Source organism: Lynx rufus, unplaced genomic scaffold, assembly GCF_022079265.1.
Source record: "Lynx rufus isolate CCGP_SWC_20201006 ecotype Redwood Valley unplaced genomic scaffold, mLynRuf1.p SCAF_1, whole genome shotgun sequence".
In the NCBI taxonomy this organism is placed as follows: Eukaryota; Metazoa; Chordata; class Mammalia; order Carnivora; family Felidae; genus Lynx; species Lynx rufus.
This window is the reverse complement of record NW_025814823.1, coordinates 205670347-205689906: the sequence shown is the minus strand read 5'-3', so window position 1 is coordinate 205689906 and position 19560 is coordinate 205670347. Positions and strand designations below refer to the sequence as shown.

Here is a 19560-nt window from a genome sequence, read left to right as displayed (position 1 = left end):
CTTTTATGTCTCTTAAACAACTTTGAAGGCAATTTTATACAAGCAGTTCAAAACTACTTTTGAGTGATAACAGCATAACTGAAATAAGAAAACTATTTCTAATGATGGCTGCTTAATTATAGAATAGTAATTTAAACCAAGTATTGAGGAACATGTAATTTTTAAGTTCATTTTTATTGCTCATATATCTAGTCTTGAAAAATACTTTAAAATATTTCAAATTTTAGGTGCACCTGGGTGGCTCAGTCAGTTAAGCGTCCTACTCTTGGTTTTGACTCAGGTCATGGTCTCAAGCCCCATGTTGGGCTCATAGTGCAGAGCTTTCTTGGGATTTTCTCTCCCCCCCCCCCCATTCAGGTGCATTCTCTCTCTCTTTCAAAATAAATAAATAAATTCAAAAAAATATTTCAAATTTTGTTCTTCTTGTACTGTTAATAATGCAATTTAATTGTTAATATATAGCTTACCATTTTATGGTTTTCTTTCTAAATGGAAAAATAAGTTAATTTTTTTTAGTTTTCTTGAAAACATGTCATAGCACATCTTCACTTTGTTTACAACTAATTTTAAATGACTTGTTTTTTTTTTAAAAATTTTTTTTTTTTCAACGTTTATTTATTTTTGGGACAGAGAGAGACAGAGCATGAACGGGGAAGGGGCAGAGAGAGAGGGAGACACAGAATCGGAAACAGGCTCCAGGCTCCGAGCCATCAGCCCAGAGCCCGACGCGGGGCTCGAACTCACGGACCGCGAGATCGTGACCTGGCTGAAGTCGGACGCTTAACCGACTGCGCCACCCAGGCGCCCCTAAATGACTTGTTTTAAGAGGAAGATAGATACATTTCATTCGTGTAAACAAAAGTGGAAATTTTTGCAAAATTTTTTTTGCAAAAATACCACAGAAAAGCACTCATTTATGGGATCAGATGTGGCCAAAGTTCCCAGCAGAGGGCAGCACTCTATGTGAAATCAGAAGTTGCTAGGGAAATGCTTCTGAACTTTTGCCTCATGTGCCAGAGACAGTTATTGAATTTTATCTATTGAATTGTAAACAGTTATGAAATTTTGGAACACTTTCTTTTGAGGCTGAATATTCTTACTAGGTGCTTATTTATTTGATTTTTTTCTGTCAAATGGTAAAATTTAAGGACATAAAATAATAATGATTTATTGCAAATGTTCTGCCTTCTGTGTAAGATACAATTTCTTTTAATTGTTGAAATGACTTCTTTTGAAGTTCACTTTGCATCCGCATGTATTAAAAATTGCAGGACTTATTGCATAAAACCATGTTTACAGCATCCTTACTTCTTATGGGTTTATGAGTGTCTTAATGTCCCCATTAAGACATTCAGTTTTTTTGTTCTAAACTGTTTTCTTACGCTTTTTATTCATATGGAAGATTTTTCATCTGTCAATTTCCAACCAACAAATGTATTATTTTTGAGCTTAAAATTAAGTGTAATCTCCTTTGCAAATGCTTTTTTTGCTGACTTATTTTATCTTTCTTTTTCTCTCCTGTAGTTCAATTCTGTATGCTCAGATATAGCAAGAAGAGGTTGGTGCCCTCACCAACATTCTATAATCGTATCTTCTACATTAATGCCTAACCTAACTTTTTCCTTTCCTTTCTTTTCTTTTTTTATTATAAAATATATATACTTACATTAGAATTTATAAAATATATTTGTACTGTTTAATTAATAATGAAAGAAAACAAAAACTAGTATAAGCCAAGTCAAAAAAAGAACGTTGGCAGTATCCAAGCACACCCACTTAGTTCCTGGCTTCCTCTCTAATTATAATCCTATCCCTCCAGCCTGGAGGTATCCACTATTCTGGCTTTGCGATAACCTTACCTTTTTTTTTTATGCTTTTACAACCTATATATGCATTCTTAAACAATGGTCTGGTTTTGCCTGTTTTGAACTTAATATGAGTGGAATCATACTATTGGAATTTTTTTCATATTTTAAACTTTTCATTTGCATATTAAAAATTGTGCATTCCAATAATTAAAATCATCTGAACACAGAAACAGTACTCTGATTAAATTGCATTTGCAGCTTACAGGACATCTCGTACCAACTTGGTTTTTATTCTAGATTTCACTGTTGTCCCACCTAGCTTCTTCCTTCACCAACATACAAGTTCTTTTCCTTCCCTGCCCAGCCAGACGTGCAGATGGAGGAGGCAGCCTCAGTGTTCCTTCTCAGTAGTTCTGATTCTTTGATGAGGAAAGGGGCATCAGTCATTTAAATCTGATCCAGCTTCTTTGCACCTTATATTATTAAAGAGCTAAAAGAAGTAAAACAAGAAGGCAACACTTGTGGAATGTACAGTGCATATTGGTGGCGCACACCTCATTACGATTTGCCCGCTTGCTTCTCCTGTTCAGTTGTTTCTTTTGAAGACAGTGGATTTTTCTCTTGTTTTTCTCCCTTCTTCAATTTTGACTTAATCAAATTTCTCCATCTCAGCCATATGGGGTTTGTCAGACATGGTTGCAAAGGAAGCAGAGCAATGCTTTCCAGCAAGCAGAGTCCTATCTGCACAGTGGCTGCTGCCAAGTGCCCTGTTGGAATTCTTTTTATCCTACTTCTTGTGTTTAATATAGTGTTTGCAATGCCATCCATACTATAGCATTTGGCTATGTCATTTTCTTAGTGCTACACTGTTTCATTGTATTAACATTTCACAACTCATTCATCCTACTGTAAGTAGACATTCAGGTTGTTTGCAGTTTTTGGTTACTGTAAATAAGACTGCTGCTAATCCTCCTACACATGCATGCTGGGGCCTATGTTTATATGCTTTTAGGGTATGTACTGGCATTCTTTAATATTTCCCTGGTGAAAAACCTCTTGGATTTTGGTATCCAAACTTTAGAATATAAATGTCTTTGTAATAACACTTGTCAGCTGATGTTTTTACGAAAAATTTGTATTTATGTTCAAATGCAGTACTACATTTTAAAGAAAGCTCTGTGTGTGTGGGAGGAAGTCTTGAATTATATTCTAAGTAGAATTGTTAAGTGTTAACGTTTTGAAAGGAACAGTTAGAATCAACAAAGGGCATGTGTGATGGTTAATTTTATGTGTCAACTTGACTGGGATGGGGGTGCCCAGATATTTGGTTAAACATTATTCTGTGAGGCTGTTTCAGGATAAGATTAACATTCAAATAGAGTGAATTAAACAGATCACCCTCTGCAATATGGGTGAGCTTCATCTAATTCACTGATGGTCTGAATAGGAAAAAAGGCTTAGTAAAGGAATATTTGTTTTCTTTGCCTATCTTCCAGCTGGAACATTGGTCTTCTCCTGCTTTCAGACTTGGACTTGGACTAGAACTATACCATTGGCTCCTTCCTGGGTCTTCAGCAAATTCCTGGATCTCGACGGCAGATCTTGGGACTTCTCAGTCTCCATAATCATGTGAGCCAGTTCCTTACAATAAATCATATCATATATAAATATCCAATCAATTGGGTTTCTCTAGAGAACCCAGACTAATACAGCATGTTGCTGTTGCTGTATACAAAGTAATTGTTTGAAATAACCGTATTGATCATTTAATGAACATTTCAGTCATTTTACATATTAACATGACAGCTTGTCATGTATATATGTATACATATATACATATATATATGTATTTTACTGTGAATTAGTTACGTTTTAGGAAATTGGTTGAGGTTTTGAGTTAATATATAAAATGTTATAATTTTTCTTTCTTTTTTTTTTTTTTTTTAATTTTTTTTTTTCAACGTTTATTTATTTTTGGGACAGAGAGACAGAGCATGAACGGGGGAGGGGCAGAGAGAGAGGGAGACACAGAATCAGAAACAGGCTCCAGGCTCCGAGCCATCAGCCCAGAGCCTGACGCGGGGCTCGAACCCACGGACCGCGAGATCGTGACCTGGCTGAAGTCGGACGCCCAACCGACTGCGCCACCCAGGCGCCCCTAAAATGTTATAATTTTTCTTATTTAAAATATTGATAAATAGACTTTCAGTTATCATTGTTTTAAAAGTCTAATTTATAGAAATAGGTTTCTGATTTTAAGTGGAGAATACCTAAAGTGGGAAATGCTATACCTAAAATGGAAATTCTGGGTCATAGATCGTATGTATCTTCAACTTGGTTAGATAATACCAAGTTGTATTGCAAAAGTATGGTACAAGTATTCTTACCAGGTGTCTGTTGGAATTCTGTTGCTTACATCCTCACTGAGAGGGTAACCAAGTATCCCAATTTTTGAGGAAATGGACTGTTTTACAGAAAATGCTTGTTATAAAACATAGAAGGGAATATAGAATTGGAAAAAAATAATTTCACAGACCCAAATGATATTATAGATTAAGGGAAGTATTATTAATTGCTGTCAAAAATCATTAAGTAAATGGTTGATGGGAAACTTAGTTAATTGCTAAAAGAAAGTCTCACACATTACTTTTTTAATAGCAAGGGGAAACCTTATCTGTTCAGTGGAGAGGAAAAATAACTTGGTATAAGAATCAATCAATTGCAGCATTACTATTGTTTCTTCATAAAATAATATGTGCCTTTTGATATAATGTCACATGAAGTTACCATTGCCTATTAATTATTCTAGGCAACAATATTTAAGTTGGATTTATTATGCCTCATATAGAATGTGCAATTTACAAGAAATGTCGGATATAGACAAACAAGTTAAATGAGAGCATAGCAAAGAAACCAGAAAAATTAATGACGTTCTGTAGGAGATAAATTAGGCTGGATTCTTTAAAAAGTTACTATAGTGAAAAAGACATTGTGGTTGATTATGAGAAACCAATGGACATAAAAACCAGATACAACTGACTCTACATTTGATATTTGAATGGACAGACCACCTATATGTGATATTTTGGGATCAAATGGGGACTTTTGAAAATAGTCTCAATATCAGAGGAGATAAAATGTACTGAAAGAAAAGTAGAGGTCATTTACTGCAAAAAGTAGGTTGAGGAAAAACATATGCAGTATGATTTTATATTGAGGTGAAACTGCAAAGGAGTGTGTGTGTGTGTGTGTGTGTGTGTGTGTGTGTGTGTGTTGTAAAGACCTGGAAATACAGAATTAAGGTAATTAGTAGTGGTGGTCTCTGGTGAGGAAGGATTGATTTCATAATTTTTTTCTAATTTTCTACAATGCATATATGCTGCTTTTGTAATAATTTTTAAAAAATGCAAACTAGATAATAAAAAGTTATTCAATCTAGTATGTCTCCTGGTAAAAATGAAGGTATAGAGACAAGTTTCTGCCTAATAATAATCGTATGCATGACTAGCATCTTATATGCTAGATAATCTTCCTGAAGTAGTGATCACTTTGATTATTATTAAAAAGACCACTCCATAGGGTCATAAATCATCTAGTGTCCTCTTCTTCCCCCTTGATTATGTGCATTTAATATGGATCTTAAAGTAGGTACAACATGTCTTACTCTATTCTTCCAGCATTTATAGTTTTTGTTCCATCATTTTCATTGCTATTATAGTTTATTAAAGCAGAAATAAATTGATTGAAATAAATTATGAAGAGTTTATGTGCAGATCACTATAATTATGAATAATTTTTATGCTCCCATTTACTTCATTGTATGTATATAAATATATATATATATATATATATATATATATATACACACACATACATGTATGTATTTTTGAAAACACAAACCTTTTCTTTCTCCTACTATCTCTTGGAAGCATGGGTTATAATCTGTCAGTTTTATTGCATCTTTATTTACATGAGAAATTCTTCTGTTGATTGATTTAATTATAAAACAAGGATTAGACAGTACTGATGCATGAATCAGGGAATATGAAAGTGACTAAATAAGGCTCTTTGTCCTCAAGGAAATCCCAATCCAGAAGGGAGAGGAAAAAGACAGGTGCTATATAGATCTGTAAACAAAATAATTTCCAAAGCAATATAATTTCATTCATTTTCTTCAGCAAATATTTATAAGTATTTAGATGCTAGTCTCTGTGCTAGATACTGGGCTTCAGAAAGAAAATACGCTTTCTTCCCGTGAGTTACCAATGGTCCAAGATAGACTAATAAACAGAAAAACAGACTAATCACACTCAATATGATTAGTAGCACTGACTCAGCGGTTTCTCAAATGGGGAGTATTTTGCTCCCCAGAGGACACTTGGCCATGCCTGGAGATATTTTTGATTGTCATGATTGGGGTGTGTGTGCCACTGGTATCTACCAGGTAGAGGTCCAGGATACTCCTAACATCCTACAATGCACAGGACAGCCCTGCACAACAAAGAGTTATTAGGATAAAAATGTCAATAGTGCTACTGTTGAGAAATCTTATGCTAATCATTGTGTTTTGGGGTTTGTATAAGAGGTGTATCTAACCCAGTAAAGGTGAGTAGGGGAGAAGAGTCACGGAATGCTTTCACTGAATCTGGACTGAAATTTGAGGAACAGCTGGACTTAACCAGACAGAGGACACCAGATGTGTTACAGGAGGTATGTGCGGAGTGTTGTGGGAACATGAGGGAAGGAAAGTCTAGTTTCGGGGGATGATGGGGAGTGGGCATGCAAAGACAATTGTCATGGAAGACTGCTCAGGGCTGTTTGAGCTTGTCCAAAAGGATTACTAGTACGTTGTCAATGGACATAGGTATGTGGGAGATGGTGTTGGAAAAGTTCTCGAATGTCATTTCAAATTGAGGTAACTCTGCCAAGAATCATTTTGAGAAGTGGTGTATTTTTAGTCCTATAAAACAACAAGACTGCGTATGCCAATAGTAATTCATTGTACTGTAGGGGGTCATCATATTTTTTAGAAATCACATATTTAAAAATGAATTTAACTCAGTTGCAGTGATGACATATGATATATTAATTGCAGCTTTAATTTCCAAATACTGTATTGGAGAATTTTCAGATCTATCCCTTATTAATTTCTAGTTAAATTCTGTTATGGTCAAAAGACATACTTTGTATGATTTCTATTCTTTTAAATTTGGTGAAGTTTATTTTAAGGGCCTCAGTATGGTCTATCTTGTTGAAGATTCCACATAGACTTGAAAGAAATGCTTACTCAGATGTTGGATGGAGTATCTTATAAATGTAAATAATATGACATTATATTAACAGATTCGTTGGTAGTGTTGCTTATGTCTCCTGTATCTCTACTGATTTCCTATCTATTTGTCTTAGCAGTTACTGAGAGGAGTGTTGAAGTCTCAGACTGTAATTGTGGATTTATCTATTTCTCCTTTCAGCGCTCTCAGGTTTTGTTTTATGTATTTTGAGGTTATGTTGTTAGGAGTGTACATAGAATTGTTAGCTCTTCTTGGAGAATTGACCCATTCATTATTACCTGATTTTTCTTTTAAATATTGGTAATAATCTTTGTTCTGAAGTAACTTTGTGTGATAGGATAGCTACTCCAGCTTTCTTTTCTTCGTTTTTGCATGGTATATCTTTTCTCATCATTTTACTTTTAATCTATCTGTGCTTTTATATTAAGGGGGTTTCTTACACATAGTGTATATTTAAAAAAAAGTCCAGTTTAACAATCTCTGTTTTTAATTAGTGTGTTTAGAACATTCACAATTTATCATTTTTAATAAGGTTAGATTAAAATCTATAATCTTACTTTCTATTTGTTTTATCTGTTCCTCATTTCTTTTATCCTTTTTCACTGCTCTTTGGTTAATTGAACATTTTTCTTATGATTTAGTTTATCTTCACTATTGGCTGATATATTTATACTTAAATTTTTTTAGTAGTTGCCCTAGGATATATCTTCAATTAATCAGAGACTGCCTTCAAATAATATTCTGCTTCATGTGCTTTTCATTATATAGTACTGACTTTGAAAGAGTATACAATCACACCTATTACTAATTACATTATTAAAAGTTCTGAAAACTATATACTTTAGTCTGTGTCTAACAAATGCTTAACGACTGCCTCGCAGGACAGAAAGAAAAAAAAAAAGCCCTGCTTTGTAGTGTTTGATGGTTTCTGTGGCCTAACCACTCCAACCATGGCCAATTTCAAGCAACCACTGTGACTTCACTGAATGTGGAGATAAGAAAAAAAATGAGCACAGTCATTGCATTGAGTCAGTACAAGCCTGCTCCAGTATGCACTACTTATCCGATTAGGTTCTCTTTTCTTGTTAAGACCTGTCTTTGGTTTTTGGTTACTATTGATTTTTCTAGGACCTGCTACTTTAATTCTAAGGCTTTCCAATGTCCAAGGAATCTGCAGCTACAAGGTTTCACCCTTTTGCAAATTTATATTCTCTTATTGCTAAAGACTTCAGTTTCATTAAAAATTATTATATCCCCCTCAGAGGATTTCTTTCTACTTTCAAAAATATATCCAGAGGCTCCCATATACCAATTTGTATCAACTGTACCCAAATCAATCTAAACTCAAAACAAAACAAGGAGATGCATCAAGCCATTTTGCAATTAAAAGTTGTTTATGACAGCTAGCCAGGAGTCAACTGCCCTAACCTTGGGGCTTAGAGCAAATTTAATTTGGGGAAAGGATCTGGGAGGGTTAAAGAACAGCTTTTGCATTTCTTACCAAGAGAACATGACTCATTGGATTGATATAGGTTAGCTAGAAGGTCTGTGTTTAAAGATCTAAAAATAGCTGCCTTGGTGCTCACTCATAGCCAGCTACTAACTCTCCCTGGGTGAGTCAAGTGATGACTGTGGCCTAATAAGATGACATCCTAAGTTGTTATTTACAACAGGGCAGGGGAAATGGAACAAATACTGAACATTTGGAACCTTCTGGAAGAGTCTGTTGTGAAACAGTCTTAAGAGTATTTCAATTCCAGTGTCTCTTTATAGAACAGAGAGCCTGAACCGCTCATGGGAATGCTAAAATAAAGATTTGGGTGGGGGTTATGTGTTGAATAGAAAAATTACAGAAGCTAGTGCTCAAGACTTTTGACTGAGAACTCAAATGCTGAGAGACCAGGAAGGGTCATAAGGAGACTACAATATATATTCAGGATAATATTTTGAGTAATTGTGGACTTTACTGAGCAAACAAAAAAATTGTGGACTTTACTGAGGCTAATAGTTTCTTGTGCTATCATTTCTCCATATTCTAGGATGAAAGCAGTAAAAAAGGATTGAAAGAATCTTGAGGCTAATTTCTTATTGCTTACTCCCTTTCTTTTAATCTCCCTATGCCATGCCATCACTATTTTATCAACATTCTTCTAAAGGAGAAATGGGGGAGGCGCCTGGCTGGCTCAGTCCGAAGAGCATGTGACTCTTGGTCTTGGAGTCGTGAGTTCAAGGCCCACATGGGGTGTAGAGGTTACTAAAAATAAATTCAAAAAAAAGGAGAAATTGAAACATAAAACACATCATTATGATAAATAAAAGCATGAAGGCAGGAGTTGTAAATCATTTAGATTTTCTTAGGAATAGTGATTCCAAAGCATTCCTTAGTTAACTACTATTGCTATCAATCATCTTGACAGCCAAGAAATTCAGATTTGGGTTTTTTCCCCCTAAATGTATACTTTTATCATCCTATGAATTAAAGAATACCTGCTTAGATTTATCCTAATAATAGCACCTTAAACCCACAAGAATGATTTTAAGTTACATTATAGCTACTTCCACATTGTCTTGTTTCTTTTAAGCCATGTATTTTTTCTAAGATAAAAGAAATTTGGGGTTCCTGGATGGCTCAGTTGGTTAGGCATTCAATTCTTGATTTCAGCTCAGGTCATGATCTCACAATTCATGAGATCAAGCCCCACACTGGCTCTGTGCTGGTGGTGCAGAGTCAGCTTGGGATTCTTTTTCTCCCTCTCTCTCTGCCTCTCCCTGCACTCATGCACCTGTGCTCTCTCTCTTTCAAAATAAATAACTAAACTAAACTAAACTAAACTAAGAGGAATGCATACTCATTATCTAAAAAATTGGAAAATACAGATAACACTTGTAAATAAAACAGAAAAATCAACCATTACTCTAACACTGAGAGAGAACTACTGTTAACATTAATGGTATTTTATCTGCATTGCCTTATGCATATAATTTTTTTTTTAGGTTTATTTATTTTGAGAGAGAGAGGGAGCATGTGTGCGCAAGTGGGGTAGGGGCAGAGAGAGAGAGGGAGAGAGAGAATCCTAAGCAGACCCCACACTGTCAGTGCAGAGCCTGACGTGGGGCTCAAAACTAACAACTGTGAGATCATGACCTGAGCCAAAATCAAGAGTCCCTTAACCAACTGAGCCACCCAGGTGCCCCTGCACATGAATACTTTTAAAACTTGGAGTTATACTGTATATATACAATTTCAAACACTAACATTTCTACCAATTCTGTATAAAAGACACGTTCCTTGTCCTATAGAATGTTTAGACTCTAGTTTTATTTGCTAAGTTGTATTCTGCCATACGGATGCTTCATAATGTAATGATGCTTCAAATATTCCATCAGTAGAGTTCCCTTTTCTGTAATTTTAAAATTCCTTATCTCTAGTCCTTTATCTCTAATTTCAAAATCCAAACAGCTGTGAAAATAAAAGTGTTTTTGGAATTCATCTGAGGGCACCTGGGCTCAGATCTAACTTGGTGACAAGACTCACAAAAACTGATGTGAGGCTATTGACTATCTGCGTTTATTCCATTAAAAAATTTTTTTTAATGTTTATTTATTTTTGAGACAGAGACAGAGCATGAATGGGGGTGGGTCAGAGAGAGAGGGAGACACAGAATCCAAAACAGGCTCCAGGCCCTGAGCTGTCAGCACAGAGCCCGACACGGGGCTCGAACCCATGAACCGTGAGATTGTGACCTGAGCCGAAGTCAGATGCTTAACTGACTTAGCCACCCAGGTGCCCCTGTGTTTATTCCATTTAAAGGGAGATATTTCCAGGAATAAATATTGATAGATTATGGGGTGTTGCCCTAAAGCTGCAGGGGCTTAGTCTATGCATTATGAAGTCCAAAAAAAAAATGATGAATCCCCCAAAAATTCCTCTCTAAGGGTTTCAGATAAGAGATCATGAATTTGTTTTAGATATTTTTGTTTTCATAAATAATATTGCAATGAACATTTCTGTGCTTACATTTTTTTATGTACTTAGTATAATTTCCACAGGGCTACGCTTTACTGATAAAAAAGAAGTGTTGAACATTATCAAGTCTCAAGTTTTTTTACTTATTCCCAGAAATAAGCAATATAAAAGATGGCTCAGTCTATGACATTCTTACTTGGCTTAGTAATTAAAAATTGGACTTATTCAGTAGGCATCCCCAAGTTTCACTGCTAATTTAATTTATATGTCTTTGATGAATAGCAAACTTAAAATTTATTTATATTAAAAAATTATATTCTCTGAGTAATAGTCCTTTGCTCATTTTTCTATTGGATTGCTAGTGTTTTTCATAATAATTTATATTTTTGACAAAATTAATTCCCTTTCTGTATTATTTATGTTAGACATTATTCTAATTTTTCTACTAATTTTGTTTTTGATATTTCATGTAGTTAAATATATTGATTTTGCAATTATGTATTTTATTTTAAAAGCATAGTATTTGCAATATACAATATACTCTGTATTATCTATAAAACATAAAATAATCTAAATCAATATATAATTAACATCCTTAGTAGCTCGGTTTTTGCCTGCTACATTTGCTGAAATTCAAAGGAGGGTATATTAGAGACTTCTAATGCTACCATCTGTGTCGATTTTTAAAGTGTATTGTAGTTTTGGGGAGCCTGGGTGACTTAGTGGGTTAAGCATCTGACATCAACTCAGGTCATGATCTCACAGTTTGTAAGTTTGAGTCCCCGGGCTCTGTGCTGACAGCTCAGAGTCTGGAATCTGCATCAAATTCTGTGTCTCCCTCTCTCTCGGCCCCTCTCCTGCTCACACTCTGTCTCTCTCTCTCTCAAAACTAAATAAACATTAAAGTGTATTATGGTTTTTATATTTGTTATTATATGAGAAAATTGTCCATTACAGGAACATTCTTAATAATAGACATAACTTTATTATGAATTGAAATATTTATCAATTTATTTATTTATTTATTTATTTTTGTATTTATATGTATTTACTTGAGTTTTCCTTTGTTCAATTTTACTATCATTACCTGTCTTTCTTTGTATTTACCTTATTATATATATCTTGACCTATCACTTTTCTTTTTAGCTTATTTGTGCCATTTTGTTTAATATTCTTTAAAATAATTTTACAGTGCTGAATTTAAGCTATTTAGATTTACTGTTGCAATAGGTATATCTGTTCTGTTGCATTTTCTGATTCTTTTATTAATTCCTTGGCATTTCTCTCTTTTATGCCTTTTTAAATATGTCATGTGTTTCCCCAGTATTTGTGATGGTAAATGTCCTATTTTAAAATTTCACTAGTATTATATTTAAATTAAAAATATTTATTTTGTATCTAATTGTCTGATTCCATAATTGCATGTTGTTATTTGAGTTCCCATGACATAAATCCCATAACTTAACTCACTTTCTTTCCCTTCTCTCTATCATTGTTAATATAATTTAATATGTTATTTTCCTAATATAACCTAGCAGGAGAGAGGTACTAAATAAAAAAAATTAGAAAATATTGAGATTGCCATCCATTGTGATTCTCAGACTTATCCATGGGACTTGCAATAGATTCTAAGAATAAGTTGTTCATCAATTTTGTTCTCAGTGTTGTTGTGATATTATGTTTTTGTGTTTTTGTATTTTACTTGGGAAATGGAAGAAACAATTTGAAAATAAAAATCTGATAATGTTATCCAGACACAAAGTGGGAGCTTTTATTTTTATTATAATTATTTTTATTATAATTATTTTTTAATGTTTATTTATTTTTGAGAGAGAGAGTAAGCGGGGGAGGGACAGAGAGAGAGGGAGACACAGAATCTAAAGCAAGCTCCAGGCTCCAACCAGTCAGCACAGAGCCCCGGGCCCCCAGGACTTGAATCCACAAACTGTGAGATCATGACTTGTCAAAGTTGGCTGCTTACGGTGGGATGAGAGCAGTCCCCAATCCTTAAGATAGTTTGGAGAGGATTTTAGAGCATGTTTAGGTTGTTAAAACACCCTAATTTAATTTGAGATGACTTTCTAGTCCTATGTCTATTTCTCTTACTTCTTGGCTCCACTGTTTGGCATAACCACCCAAAGCAAAGTTTACTATATTTTTGACTAAGAACAAAAAAAAGCTATTGACTGTAAGATTGCTTTCATTTGGGGGATGTATGTGGGGGGGAAGAGAGGGAAAGGAAGATATAAAAACAAGGAAGGACTGAATCATTTTAAGATAATTTACTTGAGTTATTTAAGGACAAATGTAGCCTTCTATTCATTTTCTTCCATTCTGAAATAAAATTGAGCTTTAATGAGCTTAGGTCCAGGGAACAAAATGTGATGCTACCACTTATATTCATGTATCAAACTCATGAGGTGCTTCAGTGGAATGATTCTCAGAATTGTGTTTGGGATGTTTGTATGAACTTTTTGAATTTCAGTCTTTTACTCAAGTGTTAACTCTAGGCAAGATAGTCCACAGACACAAAATTATAATGTTATTACCTCTCAGAAAACATAACAACACAAAAGTGCAAACATGTTCTAAGGTTTGTGAGTTCTTAAATACTTCTGTTGTTGATTTTTTTCATATAATAGAATAATACAGCTTTGGGTAGAAAAATAATAAAATTGTAATATTTATGTAAATTTTGATTTACTTCCTATTTTCATTGCCTTTTGCCTTAAAATGGAAATGCTACTGTCATCCTGATATTTATAGAAAACAAAATGTCCTCCAATTTGAATCCATTTAGGTTTAATCCCTGAGTTCAGTTTCATGCAATGAAATGCTACATTCTCTCTAACTAGAAAAAAGAAACAAATAACTTATAGAGGTTTGTTTATGAATACACTGTAATCTAAGAATGAGCAGTGTTTTTATGGAAAAAAACCAGACCTTTATGATTGTAATCCAAATGAGAGACAATTAAGCTTGTTTTTATTAGAGATTAGTACGTCATGTTAGTTTAGTTTAGAAAGACTTAAAAAAAATAAAATGGGAATCATAAATATCAGCTCCATCACTGCTTAAACAAAACAGCCATCACTGCTGTCAACCTTACGTCTTTGTTCATGACACATCACATCTTTGAATTATCAATGTTGACCTGACCTGGCTGACCTAGAAATTGAATAATTATTTCAAAGGATTTTATTAAATGTCTGTCTATTCATGTTCACATATATTCAGTTTTTGTTGGAAGGTCCTCAAATTTCTGAGTTCAGTTTAGGCACTGAACTACTATAGAAATGAAAAACTATACAGAGGTGTAAATAAACTTGTGAGGGCTATTAGTGTAGAGAAATGGCCTTAAACCTTTCTGACATTTATACAAGCTTGAATGTCATTTCATTATGTTTTTGCAGCATCTATGGATTACAAGCTATGGTATATGTTAAGGATATGCAATGTTCAAGTAAATTAATGAAATACTTGCTTATGTGTAATTTTATCCTTTCTGTATAATGAAATGAATCACATTTCTGTTAGAGGGTTTTCATGAAATATCGTGTAGCTCCCTTTCACTTCTCCTGGGTCTGTTAGAAGATTAGCCTCTTTCATAGGTCACATCATGGGAAAACACTATGAGAAGGGGAGAAGAGAAGTTAGGGAACATCTTGTGTGTTAGCTTATCCTATAGTGTAGCTAAATACCATCTCTGCATATTCATTTGGTATCAAGTCCTTCAGGATATGGGAGAAGGGGGTGGAATAGAGAAACAGTGACAGCAGATGTGCAGGAAGATGTAAGTCATGTGAACTTTTTCCTTTCTTTCTTCTCCATCTCATTTAATTGCCATTTATCTTTCCCATGGCTCAGACCAAAAGTCTTGGAGACAACCTTGGAGACAACAAACTTTCTTTATCTCACCCCTACTACTGATTTCTTAGAAATCAGTTGGCTCTAGTTTTAAAATTTATTTATCCAACGGAGAAACAACAACAAGAGATCTGAACAACAAAATTAATAACTGAGCTATGTAGAACACAGAACCAACAATGACAGAATTTATCTTCCTTTTAATGCCCATGAATGTTTAGCAAAATTGACCATATGATGAATTATAAAGCAAGGTGCACAAGTTTCAAAGGATGAGAATCTTTCAGTGTATTCTCAGATTACAGTAGAATTAAGTTAAATGATTTAAGAAAGAAAAAAATGAAACTATTATGATACTAACATTAAGTGTCATACCAGTGAACCTAATGAATCTCATTCACACTAAAGACTTCAGTTTGTATTAGCAGGGCTCCTTGTACCTTAATTAGTTATTATTATCGGCTATCCTTAATAAGAAATGCTGATGTAAAAGTAGATTCAGATGTCACCAAGTCAAGAAATAGCTCAAGAGGTTGATGTCTGTGTAAATAAACACATTAGATATGGTTAATGTAATTAAACTTGGAGTGGTATTTTAAAGTCAAAATAGCTATTAATTTACAACTTAGCTCAGAACTTAGCCATCTAAATTTGCTTAAGACCTTAGCAAGTTGTTGTAGAGACAAATGGAAAGATATTAGGTTGCTAAGTGATTACTGTAATTTTGATAATTTTCTTTAAAGCTCTGTTTGTGTACATTAAAATATGTTTACCTTGGAGTCTTATTGCAACCTGATCCAATTAAACAATATCAATATCAGAGTGCACAGCCAATTAAAACAAGAGGAGTCAGGTGTTATTTCTTTATTGAATTTTTTTGAATTACTCTAGTCAGAGATGCCTACTCAGTAATGATTTACTAATTGAAGAAGCATCTCTTCAAACTATCTCCCTATTGCTCCCTGTGTCAGCACCTGCTTTTCATTCATCCTAGCTTAAACATTCTACCTTTGATTCAGACCTAAGATTACTACTAAAATGCTCATACTCAGGAAACATGTCTATTAGCTATGTAACTCCTTGGTCTCGCCAATATAGGCTTTAACATCAGTTTCTCCAAAACCAGGGGAGAGGAAACATGGCAGGTACAGAATGTGTATGTCTGGCGTGTGCATACTGGCTCTAGAAGGACCTAGTAGTTACAGTAGTTATGTCTAAAGTGGGATTTAGATGTGGGTTAGCACCTTCCTTTACTTGGTGCAAAAATGCCATCATCATAAAAATGCACTTACAATTTTAAGATATGACTAAGTAGTTTTAAATACTACACAGTTAAGTGGCCAATTTCAATGATCCTCCCTTAATCTTACCACTTTTTTTTATAACTGCATTTTTAAAATTCTGTATGTCCCATATACCAAATCTGATTGTTTAAATCTTAGAATAAAACCTAAACTGCCTGGTTTAGGGTCGTAAGGGAATTTAGACAAATATCATTCATTAAATCACTCAAAAGATATTTCACTGTAGTGGGCAATTTGACAGACAGTGGGTATATATAGAATAAAGAATTTAAAATCACTGCTTTATGAAACTTACAATGCAGTGCAGAGGAGGGTGTTCATCAAAGTCAAACAAATGTAAAAGAATAAAATGATGACTACTATGAGGAAGTCTTGGTGGTGGGAATTTCTGTGAGAAAATTGTGTTTGAGCTGAGATCTGAAAAATAGGAGCTAATCAGGGAACTCTCTCAATATTTGACTAATTTTCCAGGAATAGTACCAGTTCCTCAAAGCCTTTATTATTACAGTTTTAGTTATCATTACTTTGAAAAGGTATTGTAGATAGTTATCTTTTTTTTAATGATTATTCTGAGTTGAGATAATATCATTTTAATGCTATTTTCATTGGGCCATCGAAAGAGCAACACAAGGGAAAAATAAGGAAAATATGTGAATGGTTATTTTTCATTTTCTTGGCTCTTGGGCTCATTAATTTTAATGTTACACCAGGCAATTTCTTTAACGTTTTATAAAAGGAGTAGGGATCATCATGTCTCTACTCCTCACTACCAAGGAACATGTAGTTTCTGTCCCCACTGAATAGCCTTCCTTTTTAAAAAAAGTTTATTTATTTATTTTGAGAGAGAGAGAGACAGTGTGAGGGAGGAGGGGCAAAGAGGGTGGGAGAGAGAGAATCCCAAGCAGGCTCCATGCTGTCATGACAGAGCCCGATGTGAGGCTCAAACCCACGAAACCATGAGATCATGACCTGAGCCGAAACCAGGAGTCGGACGCTTAACCAACTGAGCCACCCAGGCACCCCACTATCCTTCCCCTTTGAAGTGTACATTTATATTGTCTTTTCTCATCTTCATCATCATGAACTCTGTCCCACCACATCTCCAGCACAAAATTCAAATTCTTTGGATTGACTAAATAGGTTAGTCAAAAAGTAGCTCTCTGCTTCATCATCATCCTGGGTGAGTTAGCATTCTAGTTAATGTGCCTTCTAATATCTCACCCTTACAATTCCTCAGCCCCTACTAAACCACTGACTTTTAGCTCTACATAAGCCTCCCATAATGACACCCTGGAGCTTAGCTTCACTATAGCTATTCTCCAGTATTTTAAAACCATAGACTTTGTAACTCTGACCACAACCTACTTACTATCTACCAACTCCTTTCTGCCTACAGAAGTGGCAGTTTAGTTACTATCCCTTTATGTTCTCCTAATTACCTGATTGCCTTCTGTTAAAGCTTGAGCCTACTCTTAGCATAGGATTAGGTTGATGATACCCCCCTAGACTTCCCAGTCTTTTCCCTCCTTGACAGTCTTCGGGGCTCTCCTTCCAAAAGTTCAGGTCTGATTAGCTTACCCAAAAATACATCTTTTAGTTGCTCCTCTGGGCTCCTGAACATTGGTTGAGAAATTACTAAACCATGCTGATTGGTCTCTTCAGATTCCTGCTATTCAAACTCAAATGGGTTTTCATAGCTATTTGACAATTCCTGTTTTCTAGTTATTCTAAATCTTTTTGCTCTCCCCTGAATTCCTTAACTTCAACCCTAGCGCTGCCTTCATACTCTTAGCAGGTGACTTTATCTCCTAATTTATAGTTTTTAAGAACATACATTGTTTGATGTTCCTCAGTTTTTAAAAAAATAGTCTATATACCTTTACTTTCCATTTTCTCTTAGGAAGAAATATCCCTCCTCTTATATAATAAATAAAACACTGTTTCATTTAGATTTTTCTCTAGTTATTTATGTACTGTTGGAACATAGTACACAGTTGGTTTATTTAAACTAATATTAGATTTAGCAGTCAGTCCTATCCCTACCTGTGAAATGAAAGTGTAAATAGTCTTTGTTTATGTGGGTTTCATGAGTAATGATGGTTTATAAACTTTTAGTGGGTCTGAGAACTTAGGGTCTGAAGTCAAGGGTCTGTTCTTTCTCTATTAGGACTCTTGAACCCACCCTATCTTTGACCTTTACCTTCCATTCTTAAAAGGAAACTTGAGGACAGCGGAAGAGTCAGAATAGTGTCTTCTACTCAATGCTGTGATCCTGGAGCAAACATTTCTCAGCCCCGTTGCTATGAAAAGGAAGCATTGGTGGGGCTCTTCGGAGCCAGGCTTGGTCTCGGGGAAAAAACTCTTTTCTTGGTAAGATAGCCAATTAGAAAGTTTACATGAAGGAATTCATTACAATGGCAGCTTGATTTACTGGGAAAATGTTTTCAGATTTGAACTGCAAGTGTGTTGGGGTTGTTTTTTCTTTCTTGTTTCTTTGTTTTTAATTGACTGGGACTCTTGAAGAGCCTTCATCAAATAAATGGAATGGAAAATTCCAAATAGTCCATCAAATAATCTAGTGGAAAATTGCTTAAGGTGAGGTCTTTTCAGCAAGAAGCGTTTTCTATTCTTTCTGCTGCCAGATTTGAAGACTTCCAGTTATATCATTCTATCAGCTACTAAATTTTTAGTGTGTTGATTTTTAAAAAGCAAATGCATTCTTCAACTCTGAATCATGTCATTTTCGGTGAACACAATAAAATCTAGAGAAGAAAATTATAATCACACTATAAACACTATTTTATAACCTGTTTTTTTAAATGGAAAAACACATTGTGAAAATTTTTAATGGATTTAAAATTCATTAAATACTTAAGTGGATTTAAGTATTATTTAATAGCATTATCTTTGTTTTCTTTTTTTTTTATATGGAATGCTTCACGAATTTGAGTGTCATCCTTGTTCAGGGGCCATGCTAATCTTCTCTGTATCGTTCCAGTCTTAGTATATGTGCTGCCAAAGTGAGCACTAATAGCATTGTCTTTAAAGATGAATGATTGGTTGGTTGTATCCTATATTTTTAGTTTATTAGCTTACATATCGAAACAAGATAGTGGCAAACTCAACCATAGCCTTAGTTGAAAGAGCAAACTGCTGACAAAGTAATTTGTGCTAATGGCTCTAAACTGGTATCATTTGTTTCTATATTACCAGAAACTGGTACAAAGCCTGGTATATAGTAGGCATGCAGTAAATGTTGAATTTAATTTTTGCACACATTTTTATTATTATTAAATATGGGTTCTAAGTAAAAGAAACTCTCA

At 34.5% G+C, this 19560-nt stretch overlaps 1 non-coding gene and 1 pseudogene across 1 annotated transcript; both read right to left on the bottom strand.

Annotated features, from left to right (window-relative positions):
- Positions 1–2366: 2366 nt before the first annotated feature.
- On the bottom strand, positions 2367–2502 carry LOC124507444 (thymosin beta-4, Y-chromosomal-like; annotated as a pseudogene).
- A 16656-nt stretch (positions 2503–19158) lies between these two features.
- On the bottom strand, positions 19159–19265 carry LOC124523040 (U6 spliceosomal RNA). Its single transcript, XR_006964900.1, has one exon. It is a non-coding gene; the product is annotated as a U6 spliceosomal RNA (small nuclear RNA).
- Between the last annotated feature and the right edge of the window lie 295 nt (positions 19266–19560).